Here is a 13,951-nt window from a genome sequence, read left to right on the forward strand (position 1 = left end):
AAAAACAATCATTGTGTGATCACCTTCCTCACATAATCGCTGAAGACGAAAGTGTGCATAAGCAAGTGTGGTGAAGAAGGCGGATGGTGCCCGGCTACTGAGAGATATAGCGTCTGGGGACTTAAAGGCTTGAAAGCAAACAAGCGGCCATCTAGCCCAGAAGCAACCGAGCCCACACGGAAGCAGCACACCAACATAGGTGACCATGAAGGACAGAGGAGACCAGGTCTCCTACAACAAAGGTGGGGTGGTGGTGAGGATCACATCACCGTGAAAGAGGGGGAGTGCGTGATGGAGACCCAGTGCCCATCTGTAGACAGCTGGATACCCCTTCCAGAGGGGTAGTGAGGAGGAGATGGGCCACTCAGGGTTCAGTGTAGCAACAATGAAACTCAAAACCTTCCTCTAGTTCCTGAAAGCTTCCTCCCCTCCCAATCATCATGACCCCAATTCTACCTTGCCTTGCGGACCTGGTTATACCAGAGGATGTACAGCGGTGCAGTGGGGATCTGGAGGCACAGGGAATCTAGGACAGACAAACCCCTCAACACCAGCGGTGGGAGTGGCGACACCAGGAGGGAAGGGCATGTAGAAAGGGAGAACCGATCTCGTAGATCTATGTGTAACCTCCTCTCTGGGAGATGGGCAATGGGGGAGGTGGGGGAGGTGAATTGCCGCGGAGTGTAAGATAAGATATAATAATTATTTATAAACTATCAAGGGACCAGGGGTGGGATCGGGGAGTGAGGGGGACGGGGGGCGAAAAGGGAAACCGAGCTGATTCCAGGAACCCAAGTGGAAGGTGAATTATGAGAATGATGAGTGTAACGAATGTATAAGGGTGCTTTGCTCCATTGATGTATGTACAGACTGTGATAAGAGCCTTACGAGCCCCAATAAAAAGATTTTTAAAAAAAAGTAATATTACAGGAAAATTTCCCCTAACACTACCCCCCCCCGTTAGCAAACCAAACCATTCTGTACAAAATAGCAATTACTGGATTGCAACTCACAGTTGGACTCTACTCACATAAACTCCTCATGTCAACTATAAATTCTATGCCATTTGATGACTTATTGATGTTCTCAAGGTAATCACCTTGTAGCCCAGGGCGGATGATTGACAATGTTTTTTTCTTTTTGGTTTGTTCTGCTTTTTGTTGGGGAGTGTGGGGGGTTGTTTTTGGTTTTGTATATTATTGGTTTTGTTGTTGTTATTTTTCCCGTTGGTTGTTCTTGTTGGTTTTTTGTCATAATATGACCCCAAAGTAAACTATAGTTATTTATAAACCATGGACAAAGAGTTGGTTTCTGGACTCCCACTTAATTCAAGCTCCAATCCAAGAACAATTCATTTACATAACATGATCCTGCTTGACTCTCACCTTCATGAAGAAATCTCTGAAGATAAGGGTACTACAGCAAAGTATGGTCAAAAAAGCAGCTGGGGTCTTAAAGGCTTGTATTAAAAACAAGCAGTCATCTAAGTGAGCCATCAACTAAGTCCACATCCAAGAAGCACACCAATCCATATGATTTAAAGATGATGATAACAAAATCCAATATGATGAAGGAGAAAGTATCAGAGCTTAAATTGTGAACATTCATTTATAGACAGCTAAGGAGGACAGTGGGAGGCCAAACTCTATCTGCAGACTATCTAGTCTGATTAAGCCTCTGAGAGATCCCCTCTGGCCACAGGCAAGGGACTCAAATAGTTTTCCAGAGATGATTGTAAACTTGATTATGGTGGATCAAGTATGATATTGGTCAATTGACCTCCCTCTTAACCCAACCTGAATTTGCTCTAGGCTTAACTATTTCTCGATTGTTACAAAACAGAAATTTCTTCTTCAGCTTTTTAATATTGTTGGCTGCCTTTTCTTTCTTACTCTTTATTTTTATCTTCATATTATTATTTTCTTCTTTCTATTTCAATTTTTATTGTTTCTGTTTGGTTTCCAGTTTGTGAAGGACAGAAGGAGTTGATGCATAGAGACAACTGATGCAATGGCTTCTCAAAGACATGGGGGTTGGGGGTGGATTTCGGTGACAAACAATGAATGTGGGAGTAGGGAGGGAGCATTACACCTTATTGTAATGATGTAGACATAACTTTTAAAAAAATCTAACCGTGGAGGTGTATAATATGTGAATATTACATCAAGAAAACAACTACTAAAAAAAAAAACAGGAAAGGAAACCATATTTGGTAAACCATTGGTGACCATGAGTGAAGGAGGAAGAGTCTTGCTTAGAAGATATTGAGTTTATGTTAATGTTGGTGGGATAATTTTAGAAAAGCATGTCAATAATGGTTATTCAACACTAAAAGTACAATCAATGGCAGTGATACTACATGTAGAATTTGTGGAACTGGAGAATATTTTGTTGTGTGTACTTTTTACCACAATTAAAAAAAATACATGAATAACAACATGTACAAGGTAGAATAATGTACACTAAAATTAACTGTGATAGTGATTGTACAAATTTTCAAATAATTTAATTGTATGGCATATGGTTGAAGTCCTAATAAAACTGTTTAGAATAAAGAAAATATAAAGTAAAATGAAAACTAGCAAACTCTATAAGCAAAAGTCATGCTCATAGGGGTAGTTTAATATTAATATATGCACACCCATTTTAATAAGGAGAAAGAATGACACGGAAAAACAATAAGGGCTCCACAAGACAAGAATTTGACTCTTTTAAATGATTAATGAAATGGACAAACCACTAGCAAGTTTAATAAGGCTGAAGATTAAAATAAAATGAATAAGGAATAAAATGTGTAAGGTCACAACAAAATTTAAAACAATAAAAGCAGTATATACAAAAGAGTAACAAATTTTAAACACCTAGAAAAAATGGTCAAATTTCTGGAAACACACTATGTATTGTACTTGAAAGGTTGAGCATATCAATCAAAAAAAGTCTGGATATTACTCAAACTCTTATAGAGTTGAAGAGAGAAATACATATCAAAATCATAGGAAACTTTAAGAAACCAATCTGTGTGAAGAACAGACCAACTAGAAAGACTCAACAAAGAAACCAAATAAATAAACAACACAATTCACCAAATTGACTTCCTAGACATATACTGAATACTCCACCCAACAACAGCACAGTATACATTCTTCTCCACCTCACACGGTGCATTCTCCAGAAAAGACCATACAGTACACCACAAAATAAGCCTTAATAAATTGTGACACATACTGAGACTACAAAGTATCCTCTGAGATCAAAAAACCTATGGAATTATAAATAAATAGAAATATCAGGGGGGAATTCAAATAAATCAAAATTGAACACAAGCATAAAAATGAATGGGTAATTAAAGAAATGAAGAATGGAAAATTTAAATTCCAGAGAACAAATGAGAATGAAAACACAACATATAAAAACCTTTTGGAAACAGTAAAGCAGTATGCAAAGGGCAGTTTATAGTAATAGAGTGTAACATAAAAACAATGATGGATGGAGCATTTTGGTTGGATGAAGTGGCTCAGACCCCTGAGAGCCAAGCCATGTTGTCCTGGAATGCTAGGAGAATGTGCCCAGTTCTGTGAGACAAGAGGATGAAGAGGGAGCCCTTGATCTGAACTGGAGACCTGGAGTCAGGGATATAGAGCAGGAGTGCCTCCAGTTTTGTATAGAAAAGAAATGACTACTTCTGACCTTTTTTAAAAAAAATTAAAAATAAACCAATTCAAAAGAAAATGCTCCAGCCAGGTCAAATTTCAGAAAACTTCTATACATGACCCTAATTTCTCCAGAGTATAAATAGCATAAGGAACACAAAGGTCATTACAAGCCAATTGCCCAAGCAAGCAGAAATTATTTTACCAGACCTCTCACCTTCCAGGGAGCCCTGTGGCATAACGTTTACAAGCCGGGCTGCTAACTGGGAGGTCAGCAGTTCAAAATCACCAATCTTTCCTATGGAGAAAGATGGGTTTTCTACTCTCATAAGCAATTACAGTCTCTGAAACTCACAGGGGTCAGTTCTACCCCTTCATTGACAATGAGTTTGGGTTGGCTTTTAGTCCCCTACCAGCAGAGGGCATGATGGTATCAGGAATACTTAGAAAGGAAAGCCAAGTCACAGATCAAACAGGTGAGTTAGTCACTGCTGTGTAAGTAGCTGTGGCCCAGATGAATGCCAAGGGAAGGAGAAGACCAAGGAGAATGGGGTCTTTCAGACAAACCTGGGGCGTGGAGTAATCTAATCAGATCTCTAGGAGGTGGAAGAGCCATTAGTCCTTTGAGTCTCCTTTCCATTCACTCTAATGGATCAGATTCTCTTCTACGCAGGAGGACTGGGGTGGGGGGGTGAGGGGGGAAGGGGTGGCACAGACTCTTGAGGAGAGTGACAAATAAATGCCCCTTTCACAGCTTCTGTGACACAATGCCCAGCTGTGAATCTGAAAGGAAGGCAGTGTTTTGAGTGTGGAGGGAGTTCAGTGTCCCTCCCCCTCCCATCAGCAGTCCCAGAGCAACCTCAAGCACCAGCAGCCCAGAGCTGCACTTTTCCCAGTCCACAGCTCTCAGTTCCCAAGTCCAGAGGCCTGGGGGCAGGGTAAGGACACTTCTGGGGATTTTCTTGGAAGGAAAGAGAAGAAAGTAGATGTCAGTTTGCACAGGGCCTGACACAGACATCCTCCATCCTAGGTAGAGCCAGCATCCTGGGAAACCCTACAGATAGCTGGGGCCAGCGATGGTCTGCAGTGTTCTCCCAGGTGACTTCTGAAGTTCCTTTCAAAGGTTCAGTTCTTTGGCTATTTTAGAGGCAATGATTTTTAGGTCTGTGAGTGTACCAGGTTGAACTGAATTAAGAAATTGCCATTGCGTTTTGCTTACCTTCCAAACCAAACCAAACTCACTGTCATCAAGTAAATGCTGACTCATAGCAACCCTACAGAGTAAAGTAAAACCATCCCTGTGGGCTCCTGAGCATATAATCATGGGAGTGGTCTGTGAGTCTGGGTAAACTAGAGAGACAAAGTCATAGACACTCATATGTGTGTAATTTTATATCAAAGAGCAATGCAACATTAAGAAAACATGCCAGCCGGCGGGAGCGGGGAGGGAGGAGAAAAAAAAAAAAAGAGGACCTGATGCAAAGGGCTTAAGTGGAGAGCAAAAGTTTTGAAAATGATTAGGGAAAAGAATGTATGGATATGCTTTATACAATTGATGTATGTATATGTATGGATTGTGATAACAGTTGTATGAGCCCCTAATAAGATGTAAAAAAAAAGAAAGAAAATGATTAGGGGAAAGAATGTACAGATGTGCTTTATACAATTGATGTATATATATGTATGGATTGTGATAAGAGTTGTATGAGCCCCTAATAAAATGTTTAAAAAAAGAAAAAGGAAACATGCCAGCCTAGTCCAGATCAAGTCCATAAGTCCAATATTACCCCATATGTCAATACTAGTCCATAAATTCCTCTTTAGACTAACACAGCCATGCAATGACACTGAATGCAGGAAGACCACAGGTCAGTGGGTGGAAGGACTTGTGGATCTAGTGGTAGTGGGAGCATCTCAGCGCTGGTGTGGGTCTCCACATGGCTCCTCCAGCTCCAGGGCTCTGGCTCTATCAGTATAGCTCCATGTGGCTTGTCAACAGGAATGTCTCCCAGAGAGTCTCTCTGTGTTCTGCCTCCAAATGAGGTCATCAAATGGTGACCTGATTAACAGGTTAAACTCCACCCTTCGCAAGTTGACAGATTATCTAACTGCCACAAGTAGAAAGCCTAGTCTTTCTCGGGTGGTCCTGCTGGTGGTTTCACATGCTGACTTTGGGTTTAGCAGTCTGAGGCCTAACTAAGTGCACTACCAGGCTCAGTTCTGTCATGCATGCATAGCAGCTAGGATTGGGTGCTGATCTTCAGCCTCGGGTGAATGTTAGTGGCTACATCTCATAGGTTAGCCTCTCAGGGATGGTGTGGGTATCTCCATTCGGTATTTGTGGGAAGCCGTAGCTCTCGCGAGATGTGGGAAGCCACAGCTCTCGTGATGTGGGTAGCCGCAACTCTCGCTGCCATTACTAGATGGCGCTGGGCAGTCAGGGCGGTGGTCCAACTAAGTGGTAAACAACCACTTAGCGCATGCGCGATGCTGAGATGACGTAGTCATAACTCCACCCTGGAGTATGCAAACGAAGGTTCTGGCGAACTCACCAATCAATGCATGAGGTTTTGGCAAATGCACCAAACAAGGCACAGCACGTCCCCATAGAGCATATATAAGCAGCAGTAGTTTGGGGTTTCAAGGTCTTTTACTGCATAATGAAAAATTAAATGCTTGTGGAAGAATCCTGTTGTGGTGCGTCTTTTCTTGCTGGAGAGACCTGGCGCGCGACAATTGGTGCCAAGAACCCGGGAATTTACGATCATCTAAGGCATGAGCGGAGACCCCCACCAGGGAGGATTCAGAACCACACGGAATTATAGAGGTAAGTTCTGAGAGATATGAGCCTGAACGATTGCTAGAGCTGCAAACTGTTGTATGCATTCTAATACTTTCACTTTCGGTTTCAACGGGGGACAGCCTGCTGCTTCTTATCTTGCAAAAAAACCGTGTGAACCTGTGTGTTAAATTCTTGTCTACATAAGTAGGGAATATGGGGAACGTAGCAATAAACACCATGGTTACAGCGCTTGATGCTTTATTAAGGAAGAGAGGATTAAAAATTTCAGAGCCGACGCTGCGTAAGTTTGTAACAAATGTGGATGAGATAGCACCGTGGTTTGTATCTACAGGTTCTCTAACTTTGGCGAGTTGGAAGAAACTGGGCTGGGATGTAGACCGAGCTACAAAAGAAGGGAAATTGAAACCAGGAACTAGACCCATCTGGAAGTTAATAAAAGCATGTGTTGAGGATAAAGAGTGTAGACAGTCATTACAGCAGGGACAGCAGGCTTTGGAGGACGTTCAGGAAAGCATGTCAGAAACAGAACTGGGCGAGTCCAAAGAGGCTCGGGGCGAGTCCAGAGAGGCTCGGGGCGAGTCCAAGTAGACTCGGGAAAGGCATGCCCAAACAGAAGAAACTGTGCAGGTAGAATTAGGGGAGGAAGTTGATCAACAGAAGAAGAACCGTACCCGCCATTCGGAGTCTTTAAATCCATGGCGAGAACTAGAACTCTTGGAAATATCAGAGGAGGAGGAGGAGCAGTTAGAGGAGATAGCTGCTCGCTATGAGGAAGGTCGGCATGATGCACTAAAAGCGGCCGAAAGAGGGCGGTATAGTGCTCAGCGGAAGTCAGCTGTGAGCCCATCAGCACCACCTCCTTATAAGGAAGAAAAGCAAAAAGGGTGTGGCTATTCCTTTTGCCCACCCAATATCCGTAGAGAAATTCAACAAATGTATCCAGTATTTGAGGATCAGAATAACGCTCGTTATCATACACCCGTAGAACACAAGCAAGTAAAAGACTTAGCTGAGGCTGTAAGAGCTTATGGAGTAAGTGCAAATTATACTCAATCTTTAATTGAAAGGCTTACGAGTCAAGCTATGACTCCTGCCGATTGGACATTTGTAACAAAAGCAGTATTGACTACAGGACAGTACCTGGAATGGAAATCTTTATGGCAGGATTTATTAACAGCTCAGGCTCGAGAAAATGCTGCGGCAGGGCAGCCAGCATGGGATTTTGAAATGCTTACAGGCCAAGGAAGATGGGTTAATAATCAGACAGCATATCCATTGCAAGTATATCAGCAAATAAATTCTGCTGCAAGCAAGGCATGGAGAACTTTACCTAATAAAGGAGAGGTTAGAGGCAACTTAACAAAAATTGTACAGGGACCTACTGAACCTTTTTCAGATTTTGTGGCACGAATGTTGGAAGCAGCAGGGAAAATTTCTGGAGATCAAAATACAGCTATGCCTCTCATTGAGCAGTTAGTCTTTGAGCAGTGTACTAAAGAATGTAGAGCAGTTATTACACCATGGAAGTCTAAAGGATTGCAGGCATGGATGAAGGCTTGCAGGGAAGTTGGTGGTCCTTTAACTAATGCAGGACTGGCTGCTGCAGTAATGGCGGCCCAAAAAAGAGGCCCATTAAGATGCTTTCAGTGTGGTAGGGAAGGACATATTAAAAAACATTGTCAAACTGGGACAGGGCCCAAAAGGACCCCGGGTGTGTGTCCTCGGTGTGGTAAAGGTAGACATTGGGCCAACGAGTGCAGATCTGTGAAAGATAGCAAGGGACACCCCCTAGAGCAATATTACCAGGAGCCAAAAAACGGGAAGTGGGGCCCTCGTCCCCAGGGCCCGCAAATGTATGGGGCAATCCAGGAGGACGGCCTCTTCCCACTGGGGAGGCCAATCCCAAAAGGGCCACTGCGGGATCCGCAGGGGTGGACCTCAGTGCCACCACCAGAGCAGTACTAACACCACAGCAGGGTGTCAGCCCATTCCTATGGATTTTTATGGTCCCCTTCCAGAAGGCACCATGGGCTTGCTGCTTGGCAGGTCCTCCACCACCTTAAAAGGTTTAATTGTGCACCCAGGAGTTATTGATCAGGATTTTACAGGACAAGTAAAGGCGATGTGTTCCTCTCCACGGGGAATATATGCCATCTCACCTGGAGACCGTATAGTGCAGCTCTTGGTATTGCCTAGTGAGCATGCACTGTTTCCAAGTACCAAAATTAGTAGGGAAAAAAGGAGTTTTGGATCATCAGGAGAAGCTGGAGCTTTCTTTTCGGTGCAGTTGGATCAACGCCCAACTTTGACACTGAATATTGAAGGGAAAAACTTTGAAGGTTTATTGGACACAGGGGCAGATAAAAGCATTATATCCACTAAATGGTGGCCTTCCTGCTGGCCAGTAACACAATCTTCACAGTCTCTACAAGGACTCGGGTATGCATCCATGCCTATGATAAGCACCAGGCGGTTGCACTGGAAGGCTGAGGAAGGACAATCAGGCCAGTTCCAGCCATATGTTCTCCCCTTACCCGTAAATTTGTGGGGAAGAGACATATTAACAGATCTAGGATTAGTACTAACTAATGATTACTCACCTATATGTCAAGAACTTATGCAAAAAATGGGATATGTACCGGGAAAGGGAGTAGGGAAACACCTGCAGCGTTGTCCTGAACCAATAGAAGTAGCAGTGAAGAAAGATCGCACAGGTCTGGGTTTTTCCTAGGGGCCACTGCGGAGCCACTACCCATTCCATGGCTCTCAGCAGAGCCAGTTTGGGTACCACAGTGGCCGCTTCCAGTAGAAAAATTAATTGCGGCACAAAAGTTAGTTAAAGAACAGCTAGAACTAGGACATTTAGAACCATCTGTGTCACCTTGGAACACACCTATTTTTGTCATTAAAAAGAAATCAGGAAAATGGAGGCTGTTACATGATCTACGAGCCATCAATGCCCAAATGTCACTCATGGGTCCTGTACAGATAGGCCTTCCATTGTTATCTGCAATACCTAAAGGATGGACTGTCATTATAATAGACATTAAGGATTGTTTTTTCTCCATTCCTTTGTATGAGAAAGATAAGGAAAGATTTGCTTTTACTCTACCCTCCATTAATCATGAAGAACCTGATAAACGTTATCAGTGGCGAGTTTTGCCACAGTGAATGACTAATAGTCCTACTATGTGTCAGTTATTTGTGGACCACGCTTTAGCACCTGTCAGAGAAAAATTTGGTCAGTTAAAAATTTACCATTACATGGATGATATATTAATAACTGGAGAAGAGGAGCTAGATGTGCAGCAGGGATACAGTGAGGTAGTTAAGGAATTAGAATCCCATCAGTTAGCAATAGCACCAGATAAGGTTCAACAATCTTCAATTGGACAGTTTTTAGGAGCCACAATAAGTCCATGTCATATAACACCTCAAAAATTGACTATACGGAAGGATCAGTTAAAGACATTAAGTGATTTTCAAAAGTTGCTAGGAGATATCAATTGGCTCCGCCCATATTTAAAGATATCCACTGCTGACCTTAAGCCATTGTTCAATATCTTGGAAGGAGAAAGCCACATTACTTCTCCTCGAGAAATCACTCCTCAAGCTCAAAAAGTATTAGAACAGGTTGAAAAAGCCATTTCTGAAGCGCGGTTGGATAGAATAGACATAAAATCTCCTTTTCAACTGTGCATTTTAAAAACTGCCTGCGCGCCTACTGCGGTATTGTGGCAGACTGGACCTTTGTTGTGGATCCATGCTCACTCCTCACCTTCAAAAACTATTGAACACTATCCTTCTATGGTAGCCACAATGGCCTTAAAGGGAGTTAAGACAGCTATTATGCATTTTGGAAAAGAGCCTAGCAGTGTCATTGTCCCATATACTAGTGAGCAAGTTGCTACACTGTGCGCCACTACAGATGAGTGGGCAATTTTTAAATGCAGTTTTAATGGACTAATAGACAACCATTATCCTAAACATTCTTTGTTGCAGTTTGTGACTGCACATCCAGTAATTTTTCCCCGTGTCACTGTTAACAACCCCATTAAGGAAGCTTTAGACATTTATACAGATGGCTCTAAAACAGGTAAAGGATGCTATGTGATAAATAATCAAGTGACTACATTGCAATTTTTAGCTAATGCACCTCAATTAGTAGAATGTTTGGTGGTCTTAGAAGTTTTTAAGAAATTCACGGAACCAATTAACATCATATCTGACTCCCACTACGTAGTCAACGCAGTGTCTAAGCTGGAAATTGCTGGCTACATTAAGCAATCTAGCAAGGTGGCAGATATTTTATTTCAAATTAGAAAATGTATTTTACAACGAAAACACCCATTTTATATTCAGCATATATGTGCTCATAGCTTGCTTCCGGGACCTATGGTGAAAAGTAATGATTTGGCTGATCAAGCTACAAGAGCTTTCCCTGTGTTAACTAAATCCAATTTTGAACTTGCTAAAGACTTTAATGAGCTGTATCATGTGCCTGCTGCCACTCTACGCATTAAGTTTTCAATTACTTGCGCAGAGGCTTGTACTATTGTGTTGCAGTGCGCCAAGTGTGCAGAATTTATTTCTAAACCTTCAGTTGGAGTAAATCCTCGAGGCGTCCATCCTCTCGACATCTGGCAAATGGACGTTACCCACATATCTGCTTTTGGAAAGTTGCAGTACGTGCATCTGTCAGTGGACACCAGTTCTGGCATTGTACATGCAACACCCCTAACGGGGGAAAAATCCAGCCAAGTAATTCAACATTGCTTAGAGGTTTGGAGTGCATGGGGCAAGACCACCATATTAAAAACGGATAATGGGCCTGCATATACTTCCACCAAGTTCTGACAGTTTTGCTTGCAAATGCAAGTAAAACACCTCACGGGCTTGCCGTACAATCCCCAAGGGCAAGGAATTTTGGAACGGTGTCATCGTACTTTAAAACAATATTTATTAAAACAAAAAGGGGGAATAGAGGCCGTGATGGTCACTACCCCTAGAATGGCCTTATCTTTAACTCTTTTTACTCTAATTTTTTAAAATTTGGATGAGAAAGGCCAATCAGCTGCAGACAGACATGGACAATGGCCAAAGCCACCAAAGGAAAAGGCCCGATGGAAAAATGTATTGGATAATAAATGGTATGGCCCGGACCCCATATTAATCAGGCCCAGGGGAGCAATTTGTGTTTTTCCACAGAAAGAAGAAAACCCCATCTGGGTGCCAGAGAGACTGGTGAGACTAATTAAGGAGGATGAAGATCGTGGGAGCAGGAAGAATGAAGAAGACGATGATCAACCTAATAATGTTGCTGATACTGATGGTAATATGGACCCCAATAGTTAAAGGAGTTTCTTTATGGGCTATAGCTAAAACTTGGCCTGTACCTATTCCCATACACTCGAATGCGTCAATATTACCCTTATTCTTATCAACGCAATGTGATTTGGGAATACCATGTATTACACCTAGAGGGGAGCCTCCTAAAGTATATAATGCAAGCAATTTTACATTGGCATATATTTTGTGCTTTACTATCATTAATACTAGTGCACCTTGTATACATGTAAGAAATGGGTCTTTAGTCAATTGGGTGGATCCTTCTGGAGACTCTGCATTTAATAATATTATATCCACCCTTATGAAAGTTGCACAAGGTGCTACAGGTGGAAGTGGCACCTCTGAGAAAGGAAAAGGTGTAAATATAACAACACTCATGATGATTCGTGAGGGATCTAGGCCCTCTGGGCCCATCTATGAATCAGTAGTGCCACCTAATGTGACCAGACGTGTCATATTACCTAGTTGTTTACCTGAAAAAGGTTTTCCGCCTTCTTTTACTCAATGTCAGTCTCCAAACTATCAGAACAAACCTATTATACCAGGTTTTGTTATGACTCCAGCTTTAGGTAAAGCAAAATGGAATAGCAGCATTAATATCACTGGTCCTGATAATACTTGGCCGTGGTATGAATGGATATTATATAATCAACGTGGAGCATCTACAATAGTGACTCCTTTTGCAAAAATGTTTGGAATTAATGATACTTTATACAATGTCACCGGTGTATACAATACCACTACAAAGAGGCTGAAAGTAAATACTATGGTTAATATATCAAGAGTGCAATTTCAGCCATCACCTGTTTGTGTCCAGCCCCCATTTTTCTTTCTGTTAACATTCAACATTAGTCATGCAAATGATACATTTTGGGAAGCTTCATGTAATAGTTTTACAGTCAGTGTTGGCTTGCTGAATGTTGGAATGGCTCTGAGCCATTTGCCTTGATAGTAAAGATTCCCACTATGATACCTGTACTGGTTGAAGCAGATCCCAATACTTTTCCTATTGCTACACTTTATAGATATAAAAGAGATTTTGGCATTACTGCAGCAATTATTACAGCTATTACTATCTCAGCTGCAGCAGCGGTTACAGCAGGATTGGCTATGTTCAATCAAGTAATGACAGCAAATGTCATTAACAATATTACGCAATCTACATCAGAAGCTTTATCTACAGTCCATAAATTGGATGCTCGATTAATGTCTGGTTTACTGTTAGTGAACCAGAGAGTTGATATATTACAACAACAAGTGGATACTCTTACGAGCATGGTGCAATTAAGTTGTGTTTCTTCAACACCTAATTTGTGCATAATACCTTTAAAATTCTTGAATGAGTCTTCTTTTAGCAGCAAGAATATATCCCAGTATCTTACAGGACAATGGACAGCTGAGCTGGAAGAACTTCAAGAACAACTCCGGATGCAGATTACGACTCTTAATGGCACAAGAATGAAACCCATAACTGTTGGAGATTTTACTTCTTGGCTTTCTACTGCCTTTTCCTACTTTAAAGAGTGGGTGGGGGTGTTTACATTTCTGCAATAATGTGCTATGGAGGAGTGTTGTTGCTATGGTTGCTCTGCAAGCTTAAAGCCCAGCAGAAACGTGATAAAGTCATCATCACGCAGGCGCTCTTAGCGATTGAGCACGGTGGTTCCCATGATCTTTGGCTTTCTTTGTTAAGAGAAAATTAACCCCCATAAGTTGTCAGCTCCTGCACCCCAAGGGAATTGTCCCATTGCACTGGGAAGAGTGACAGAAATTGGATCTTGGTCAGCCCTTGCACCATGTGGAGCTTTGCTCATTGCACACATCAGGGTGACCAGATTTGGGTTTTTATATCCATCTTGATCTCCTGGGGTTGCTGGAGGCTCCGGGATGTATCGATGGACTTTATATCCATCTTGATCTTTTGGAGCTGCTGGAGGCTCTGGAATTGATCGATGGATTAGGCTTAAAATAAAAAAGAAAGGAGGAGATGTGGGAAGCCATAGCTCTCGCGAGATGTGGGAAGCCACAGCTCTCGCGAGATGTGGGAAGCCACAACTCTCGCTGCTTTTACTAGATGGCGCCGGGCAGTCAGGGCAGTGGTCCAACTAAGTGGTAAACAACCACTTAACGCATGCGCGATGCTGAGATG

At 42.3% G+C, this 13,951-nt stretch overlaps 1 long non-coding RNA gene across 1 annotated transcript; it reads left to right on the forward strand.

The window, feature by feature from the left end:
* Positions 1 to 6,338: 6,338 nt before the first annotated feature.
* On the forward strand, positions 6,339 to 13,330 carry LOC142456305 (uncharacterized). Its single transcript, XR_012786058.1, has 3 exons — positions 6,339 to 6,477; positions 11,662 to 11,785; positions 13,187 to 13,330. It is a non-coding gene; the product is annotated as an uncharacterized LOC142456305 (long non-coding RNA).
* Positions 13,331 to 13,951: the final 621 nt, after the last annotated feature.

This window comes from Tenrec ecaudatus, chromosome 9 (genome assembly GCF_050624435.1).
Source record: "Tenrec ecaudatus isolate mTenEca1 chromosome 9, mTenEca1.hap1, whole genome shotgun sequence".
Taxonomy (NCBI): domain Eukaryota; kingdom Metazoa; phylum Chordata; class Mammalia; order Afrosoricida; family Tenrecidae; genus Tenrec; species Tenrec ecaudatus.